This window comes from Urocitellus parryii, chromosome 1, assembly GCF_045843805.1.
Source record: "Urocitellus parryii isolate mUroPar1 chromosome 1, mUroPar1.hap1, whole genome shotgun sequence".
Taxonomy (NCBI): Eukaryota; Metazoa; Chordata; class Mammalia; order Rodentia; family Sciuridae; genus Urocitellus; species Urocitellus parryii.
The window spans coordinates 163,569,009-163,578,653 of record NC_135531.1 but is presented as its reverse complement, the minus strand read 5'-3'; the positions used below and the strand labels follow the sequence as shown (position 1 = coordinate 163,578,653).

General features: G+C 42.4%; 1 pseudogene; it reads right to left on the bottom strand.

The window, feature by feature from the left end:
- Positions 1-1,415: 1,415 nt before the first annotated feature.
- On the bottom strand, positions 1,416-3,417 carry LOC144256630 (transcription factor E2F3 pseudogene; annotated as a pseudogene).
- Between the last annotated feature and the right edge of the window lie 6,228 nt (positions 3,418-9,645).

Below are 9,645 nucleotides of genomic sequence, written 5' to 3'. Positions count from 1 at the left end.
GTGACTGGGACACCGTTCCTGAGGAGTCGAGGGGGCGCCCTGGCCTCCAGCGCCGGGTTCCCCACCCTCCCGCGCCCCTTCATCCAGCTCACTCCTTCACCGGGAAGGGGCGCGGGTGCAGCCAGGACCATCCACCCGACAGCGGGGCCGTCTCACCAGCTGACGGAAGGGCCCTGCAGAAGGCCGCTCCTGGGATGCCCCCCCCCCAGGCCTCTCCATCTGACCCCACCCTGAGAAGTGGTCTCCCTGAGTGTGGCATAAGAGCCCTTTCCCCGGGCACAGGGGCCCGGGAAGCACAAGGACAGAGGGGTCCATGCCTGCTGCTTCCTGGGACTGCTTCGTCATCTGACCTGCTGTTCTGCCCCACAGCCTCGCGCGTCAGTGCGCCCTGTGCTCCCCTCCCAGGAAAGGAAGCCAGATGGGACATTGCTTCCTGCAGAGGCTGGTGGACCTCAGGTCACACAGGCTCACGAGGTTCTCTCCCTCTGCTAAAGAAATACGAATTTGCAAAAACTGCTTCAAAGTAAACAATTAAACTGAACGGTGATGGGAGCCACAGGAATGCTTCAGTGGCAGCTAAAAAATATCGAAAGTCTAGAACAATCCACAAAGAACACCTAAGTAGGCATCTGCTACAAATCAACTGGAAACTCACAATACGCTGGGGACGGGGCTGGGAGTGGTGTGTGGAGACAGGAAAACCCACAGCAGCTTCCAGCACCAGAGCTCCAAGAGCTTCTGTGTCTGCATCAAGTACTCTGAGAACAGGTTCTTCATCCGAGAGGCTGCAGAGGATCTCGCCACCTCCTGGTGGGACACACAGTCCATAGCTTAAACTGAATTATGACAGTAATTTAAATATTCCTAAGAAGAGCTGAAGAAATCCATTTCATACTTTTGCATAACTTCAAGTTTGCATTGGCTGCAGTTCCATTCCAGATTAGCAGACCCCAAAGACTGCATTCTGCAGAGAAGGCAAGGCTTGAAATGCTGTTAAGGAAGATTGCTGTTTCCCAGCGGGCCAGGTGGCCAGACCCCATTCTACAGCCCATCCGTCAGGCACAGCAAGCCAATGCGGGGGGGGGGGGGGGGGGGGCGAGGCAGAGGGACAGGGAGAGGAAGAGGAAGAGGACAGGTGAGAGACACCTGATTGCACATTTTCTCACTTGTTGACTCGTCCAGGAGATTTTGGAGCCTGGGACAAGGCAGGGCTTTCCCAAGGGAGCCTGCAACTGTGCGCTTAGACAATTAAGAAAAAAATTCATTAAAATGTCAGCTTTGTTCCAAAGTTTGTAGTTTACTTCATGGTACTCTCTTAGAGGAACAAGGTGGGAAGGGTCAACACCGCATGACAGACGCTCTGGTTCCATGATAAAAAAATATCCGTTTATCAGGAGAGTTCACACAAAGCAGGATCAACTACACATGAAGTCTTCCTGGAAGAGATCGCTGATGCCTTCTTCCTCGCCCAGGCTCAGCAGGTAGTCCTCCTGGAGCAGGGGGGCAGCAAGTTCACAAAGGGCCCTTCCAGGTTGGAAGGAATTTGGTCCTCAGTCTGCTGTAAGAGGTTAGTGGGGGAGGCCAGGGGAGAGAGGTTTGCCATAGAAACCGAGCAATAGCTATGTCCTGAGTTGTTTGAAGCCAAGTCTTTGGAAGTGCGTTTAGGGATAATCCCATTGTGGTCTTAGTTGTTTGCTTTCATTGGACTGTGGGTTTCAGTCTCTTCTGGACACAAGTAAACCTCAATGGGTCCTTGGGTACTTGCCAAATGTATTTGTAGGCTCTCTATTGAATCAGGCACTTCAAGTCTTGTTTCTGGAGGGGCTTTCACAACTATAACAGTTTGGTCTTTAAGGCCACTAATTTTTCGAATATCTTGATATGTAACATAAGCTAACCTTTGATTCTCTGAATCCTCGGTTAACAGTTTGAGGTCCAGGGTGCAGCTTTGGATCAGTTCATCTAATTTCTTCTCTTCCTGACTGAGCTCGGTCACTTCTTTGGACAGGCCTTGACACTGGGCCAGCATGCCCCCGTCCTCAGACAGACTGCAGCCCATCCACTGCACGTTGTTCTTGGACTTCTTCTTGATGAGGTGGATGCCCTCCAGCACGTTGGTGAAGTCGTAGATCCTCCTCTTCTGGACCTTCAGCACCTCCGCTGCCTTGTTCAGGTCCAGGACCCCGACCAGCGACTGGCTCAGCAGCTGAATGAACTTCTTGGTGAGCAGACCCAGGGATGTATCATACCGCGTTTTTTCTGAGGGAGATTTTGGAGTTTTTGGACTGTCTGGACTTCGCAGCGCGGCTCTTCCTTTGCCCTTGGGGGTTTTTAAACCATCTGAGAGGTACTGGTGGCCGCTGTCTCCCAGCTCCAGCCTTCGCTTCGCACAATGACCTGAGGGCCCAGGGTGCTGTTTTCCTGCTCACTCAACCTTCACTTAGTGGCAAACTCTATTCCGGTATTTGAAATCCCGGCATTGGAGGCTGGAGTTCCCAGGCTGCAGCACCGTGAGGAGCAACTGTGGCGGAGCTGGAAAACCTCTTGAGCTGCTGCTGTAAGGGCATTTCCGAAACCCGCCTGGCTCCGGGGGGAGGTGGGGGGCCGGCTGGAGAGGGGGCCCGAGGGCTGAAGACCGGCGGCGCCAGGGGCTGGCGGGCGCCAGGGGTGGGGAGAGGAAGGAGGTGGCGGTGCCCGGGGCGGGTGCGAGGGCGCCGGGACCGTCCCAGGCCAAGGAGCCGGCGAGCAGGAGGAAGTGGGTGCCCCCTCTCCCCCTCCAGCCGCCGCCTCCTCCCCAGTCACAGGCGCGTCCTCCGCGCACGTGTGCGAAACGTCACCGGCGGGTCCCGGAGAGAGGGACAGACCCAGGCGGCGGGACGGGAACCCAGCTGCCCCCGCCCTCCGTCGCCGGGGAGCGGGGAGGGGGACAGGGCGGGGAAGGAAGGGGCAAGGGGAGAGGCGGGTCAAGGGCAGTCCCGGGCCCGGCGTGGAAGGCCCAGGCGCTCCGGCCACCCGGGCGCCGCCGCCGCCGCCAGGATGCGCCCAGGCCGGAGCCCCAGCCCCAGCCCACTGCCCCCAGCCCAGACAGCCCACGCCCCGGCCTGCACCTGGCTGCCAGCCCGACCTCCCCTGGCCCCAGCTCCCTGCCGCCACCCCAGCCCCTTTCAAGATTTTGTTTTATATGAGTTCTTAAGAATGTAAATTTGCTTGATCTTAAATTTCTTGACTCTTACACAATTTTCCCAAGGATATTTACAAAATTCACAAAATTAAGACATCCCAGTTGAAATGTAAATTCATTTCCTCTTGACTCTGTACTACTCTAGGTACTTTACCTTTGGTACCAGGTGTGTGCCTCTTCACACAGACCAAGTGATTTTCCACATCTCTGCAGACACCAACTAGGGGTCCTAACATCTACCTCAATTCTGATACAACCTGGAGTTAGTGTCAGATCCTATCAGTTAAGGGCTCAGTCCCACAAGATCACACTCACTTAGGAACCAATTTCAAATCCAGGTTATCATCTGTGCTTTGGGCTATAAATTGGAGGTGCTGTGTGTCCCCCTCATCAACTTTGATAATTTGTTAAAATGTGCCACAGAACTAAGGGAAACAATTTATTTATTGGAATACTAGTTTTTCATAAAAGGATACAATTCAAGGCAACTTAACAAGGTCCTCAGCAACTTGGTGAGACATTATCTCAAAATAAAAAATACAAAGACTAGGGCATGTGGCTCACCTAGGTTAATCCCCTGATGCAAAAAAAAAGATACAACTCAAGAACAGCCAGTTGGAAGATATGCATATATACATAGGGAAAAATAGGAAAGAAGAGACACGGAAAGAACAGCAAGATGTATCTTGCTTCTTAGGGAAAGCTCCAATTGCCACAGGTTCCTGTATTGGGAGATTTTTAGACATATGAAGATACTTCCCAGGTTTACAAATATCTTGGTCAAATCTGAGTTCATATAAAACATACAGGAACCCAGTGCATTGAGATCCCATTATTGGAAAAATTGGCATGCATGTATAGACCTTCTCTGCCAACCTAGGCTTGTTTTCCAAATATGTTTTTCTGTACCTAACAACAGAAAGCATGGAAAGAAGTAGTGTCAAGGAGAAAATATGCACAGATTTCATTCACATACATTCCATTTCATGCCTTTAATATTTAAGCAAGTATAAATTTGTTTTAGAGTAAAAATGTGTGCCCTGAATTTCAGCTTTTCATAGCATATTGCAATAGGATACTACGTATTTCATAAAAATTCAGATACTGGATATACACACTGGATATACACACAGAACCAAGAAAAAATAGTTACTCAGAAAATTGTTACTCAAAAGGTCAGGGGACCCACATAAACAGATGTTCTGGCTTAGGGATCATCATTCATTCATCTTGATGGTATCACAACATTATTTTGTCATCCGGCTCTAAGTGCAAAGCATAGAACTGTCAACACTGTTAATATTCTGGTGGTAGATGTACAGCAATATGTGGCATCTGGTTAGCTTTTAGAGAAGCTAGCAGCTATACTTATCATTAAGTGGGGATGACCTGGCTTGCCAGGGGGCTGGCAGGCATTTTTAAAGCTGTGTTACCCTCGTAACAAATGCCAGATGCCAGGCTGGATTTATAAACATGAGCCAGGTTGAACTTGAAAATATTAATGTACCATGTTGGAAACTCTCTTCTACCCATTTTGCTTTCCAAAGCTTCACCCATGCAGCTTAAGGAATGAATTCCCAAGGCTCTGGGGAAAGGACAGTGGAATTAGAGTTGGGGACAGAAAGGGAGGAGGTGATTTGGGCCTGATTTATGAAAATCAAAGAGACTGGGCTGCCAAAGAGGGTACATTTCTTTATCATTTAAGAAAAAAAATTGGAGTCCTAAAGGATTCTTTTAATTAACAAGGAGAGTTTATCTCCTGTTCATCAATGCCATGGAATGGTGGAAGGCAATCTGCTTATACTGTACATTTTTGTGTATTTTACAAATGAGGTGAGCACTGCACTGTCCTGGTCTCGGTGTGATCACATGCCAATGAGCATAGGAATTGTTCCTACACCACATATAGTTCAAAAATTTTAAGGTTTAAACTTATGAAATAAAATCATGAAAGTTTATTACTCTGAATGTTCTCTGGAAACATTTGAGGATGCAATTGTATTGTCTATGAATATCCATTATTTTCTGTTCTGTGTTGTGGAATTTTATTTATATTGTCGACTTTGATTTTAAATCATTGCCAAAATGAAGTGCTATATGAACTCATCATTTAATTTGAATATATTCATCCTTTGCTTGCTTTTAATTTAGGAAAAAAAATTAAATAGACATTTAAAGTGGAATTTTACTACATAAAGAGATTCAGTATTTGTAAATAAATTCCTTCCTTATAAAACAATAGACTCTTTTATATGTGGTATAGCATTGGAAGTTCAATGAGCTAGGGTTAAATTCTAGCTTTGCATTTTATGGCTTTGTGACCTCAAAAAAGTCACTTGGGTACTCTGTATCTCAGTCTCCCTATAAAGTGAAGGTATACTTTGAAGTTAAAAAGACATGATACATACAAAATATTTAGCATAGTTTCCAGCTTATAGAAAGCACACTATAAATATGAACTGTTAGTACTGGTTATTATTCAAAAGTCTGATGAAGATCTGAGGCATAAGAAGTTTGAGTAAATTTAATTTAAGTCACAAAGCTAGTGGTAGAGCCAGGAGTTGAGCCCAAATGGTCAGGCCAGAATTACTTTCTTTTGGATTTTTTTTTTCCTACTGAGCTACTCTTATATTACAATGTCATTGCAAATACACATTTAGAAATGCATTCAACAGTAACTCATTGTATCAAATTTTGGCCAATAGAGATACTATACAAATTCTATTTTTTTAATATTTATTTTTTTAGTTGTAGTTGGACACAGTACCTTTATTTAATTTATTTATTCTTATGTGGTGCTGAGGATCTAACCCAGGGCCCCCACATCCTAGGCTCAACTGCTGAGCCACAACCTCAGCCCAACTTCTAGTTTTGTAAATTGTTAGAATGTATTTTTCTAGGTATACATAAATTAAATTAGATACATATATAGCATAATAGCATTGGTATAAAAGAAAAAAAAGACTTGATAAACATCTAAATTAATAGTTATCTCTTCTGATCCTTTTTGTGCTAACCCCTGTGCTTTAAAGACAATTAAGTCAGGGTTTTTTTATGAAGTGAAATGTGTTTGGGGACAGAGCATGAGGGTCAATGACTTTCCAGTGCACATTGTATTTTCATGGATCTGTCTCACGATTTCAGGGAAAGAGACAATTGAGCTAGTGTCATAGCCAGAGGGAAGAGAAACAGTGTCCAGAAAGATTCTGAGATTAGAGAATGTTTGAGCTGAGTCTTAGTGGTAGGAAGGGGTAGGGAAGACAAGCCAAAATGTAGAGACCTGAAGAAGTGTGGCAGCTTCAGAGGTGTAGGTGTCAGAATGCCTGGTAAGATGTATTGCTCTGGGGATATGGTAAGAGAATGGGCTGTCCAGGAAGAGGTGCATAAAGGGATGTATGTGGGTACCCTTCTGAAGGCACATCTTTGACAAGATGATTTCGATAGTGCATGAATGGAAGGTAAAAAGGGAACATGGGCAGAGGTGAAAAGTAAAACTAAAGAAACCAATAAGGAAATTGTTGTTGCTGCAATCTAGATAGAGAGATGATGGCTTGATCTAAGGAGATGATGGCAGATGGGAAGGAAACAGGACTGACGGATGATTAAGGAAACAGATGCATTTACCCCAGTTTAAAAATTACACAATACATACACATATGAAAACATCACTTGGTACCTCATTATGGTGTAAGATTTTTATGCATCAGTTAAAATTTAAAAAATAATAATGAAAAAATATTTTTAAAGTGGCAGAAGTAGAGGGCTGGGGTTGTGGCTCAGTGGTAGAGTGCACGCCTAGCACGTTTGAGGCCCTGGGTTCAATCCTCAGCACCACATTAAAAAATAAAATAAAGGTATTGTGTCCAATTACAACTAAAAAATAAATTTAAAAAAATGCAGAAGTAAAGAGAGATCACCACTGGGTGATGAAGAAACGTGTTGGGTAAAAGTGACTCACTAAGCCGGGTATAGTGGTGCCATGCACCCTGTAATCAGAGTGGCACTGGAGGCTGAGGCAGGAGGATCACAAGTTTAAAGCCAGCCTCAGTAAAAGTGAGGTGCTAAGCAACTCAGTGATACTTTGTCTCTAAATAAAATACAAAATAGGGCTGGGGATGTGGCTCAGTGGTCAAGTGCCCCTGAGTTCAATCTGCCCCACCTCCCAACAAAGACTAATTTCTGGTTTGGGCAACTCAGGGAACAAAATAAAATAACATTTTCCTTAACACGTTATTTCTTTTATTACCTCCATAATTGTCTTAGTGCCTAAATTCTTTAGAAAGATATTATGTCTTAAGATGGTTTCCAATAAAATATGCATTATTAGGTATCAGTTTTAGAAATCTGAGTAACACTTTATTTCCTCCACTGCTACCAGACACAATGGTGATCTTTCTTCTGTGTTAAAATACAGTTTGATCACTATTTTGATGGAAAAGTATCAAATAAAATGTGATGTTTGATGTTTTTGAATACTAAACACTGAACTTAAAAGAGGCAGGTAAAAACCTTTCAGATTGTCATAATGTCACACCCAGTCTTCACCTTAGTTTACTGGACCTCACTTTCCTCATTTGTACAATGAATGCACAATGGAATAACATTTCTTCTTAATTAGTAGAGCATACATAACACTTTGGAAATATACTTTCATTTCCACATAAATGAGCATTCCTGTGTGTAAATAAATGCCATCCAATCTTAGACCTGAGGTGTGCATCTTCCCGAAGTCTGTTCATGAATGTCAAAATAAAACTTCAGAGCAAGATGACCTGCTAGGGCCTTTAGCCATAGCTACATATTTAGACAAGGGAAACCAAGGAACAGGGAAACAGACACAGAGATGGAGTGGAGGAAACTATGAGTCTATTCCTATCTTGTTAAAATCACTTTCCTTGATATGATGCACTGAATTCTAGGCAGAGTATATACTTTTAGGTTAATGTAACTCTTGGTGAGTTGGCCAATTGCTTATTGTGCCCCTTTATTTAACTTAAAGTAAATGATTAGCTGTTTAAATTTAGACACGTGGAGATGGATTTCACCTTAACTAGTTCAAATCTAGCTACCAAACCAAACAATTCCTTCTTTTCCATGACTAGGAAGATCCCTTTCCTTCACTTGGATATTCATGTTGCCTCAACATTTCAAATAAAAAGCAGATATCTGTGATATCTGTGGTGGTTAATTCTGATGGAGATATACATTTAGGCTGGCCCAGATGTGTATCTGATGTATAAAGAATGATTGGAAAAGTGCTTTTCCATTTTTTTTCAAATTGATTAAATCTGTCCATAGACATTATTCTAGTTACACATAATAATTGTAAACATCAGGCTAGAAAGACTCAGTTTTGGACAATGTTATGTAAAGGAACTTTGAAGTGGTTTTTATGCAGAAAAGATGAAGAAATTTAAAAAATATGCCTTACATGTATACTTGTGATTTTATTATTGCTTAACAAAATAAAAATGTGCATTTATTTTTCTCTCCAAAGCATCTAGCTATGATTCACTTTTCCAACTTGGGAATTTTCAAAATTGGACCACTTTCAAACAACCCATATCAAGTTCTTATTTGGTTATTTCTCTGGTAGGCTAAAGTTATAAGCCTCTCTATAAATCTAAAATTAGTTGCAATTTTGATGGGATATTTGACTCTTGAATAAATGTCATAAACAAATACAGTGACAGAATTATGTATGAATTTAAAAAGTTATATTTAGTACAAGGTTTCCACCAACTGTTTTAGTAACTTTAGCTCATTGTGGTTTTAATTTAAAATGGAAAATGCACTTGGTTCGTCAGGATTCCCAGGATTTAAAACAGTCAGTGAATAAACAAAACAAAGCAAGAAAAATAAACGATATGTATAAGATCATGAAAATCAATAAGAAAATGAAAACTATTTTAAAATAGTATTTTGCATTTAATTATTCTAAACAAGTACAAAACAAGCCATCTGCTACATTAACTTTTATTTTTTTCGGTGTATGTATGTATTTGACTATGTGCAGAATAACAAAAGTAAAATTTTGCAAATATCTGAATACAATCAATAATGGAAAGTATAAATTTAGTGGTTCTGTGCTGTGGAATCAGATAGATATGGAATTGAATGTGTGCATCACCCAATGTTAATGGATCAGAGGTCTTTAATACTGTTGGAATTATCTCTGCTTGATTGTTTCCAATCCTCCAGGAGAAAATAAACCTGTACACAAAGAAACTGTCAATCTTATTCAACATTGTATTTCTTACAACCATTTTTGGTCTGTTGTGTTTTAAAAATATAAAAGCAATACATAGACCTTGAATATAATGGTGAATATTTTTTGTATTATCTTACATAGCAAAGAGAAGCATTGAAAGAGTTTAAATAGTAGAAGGGGTAGGAAGCCCTGATAGTAAAGTAATATATTAAGAAAAATAAAGAAGTTTGGGAGATGGGGTGCGTATCCACAT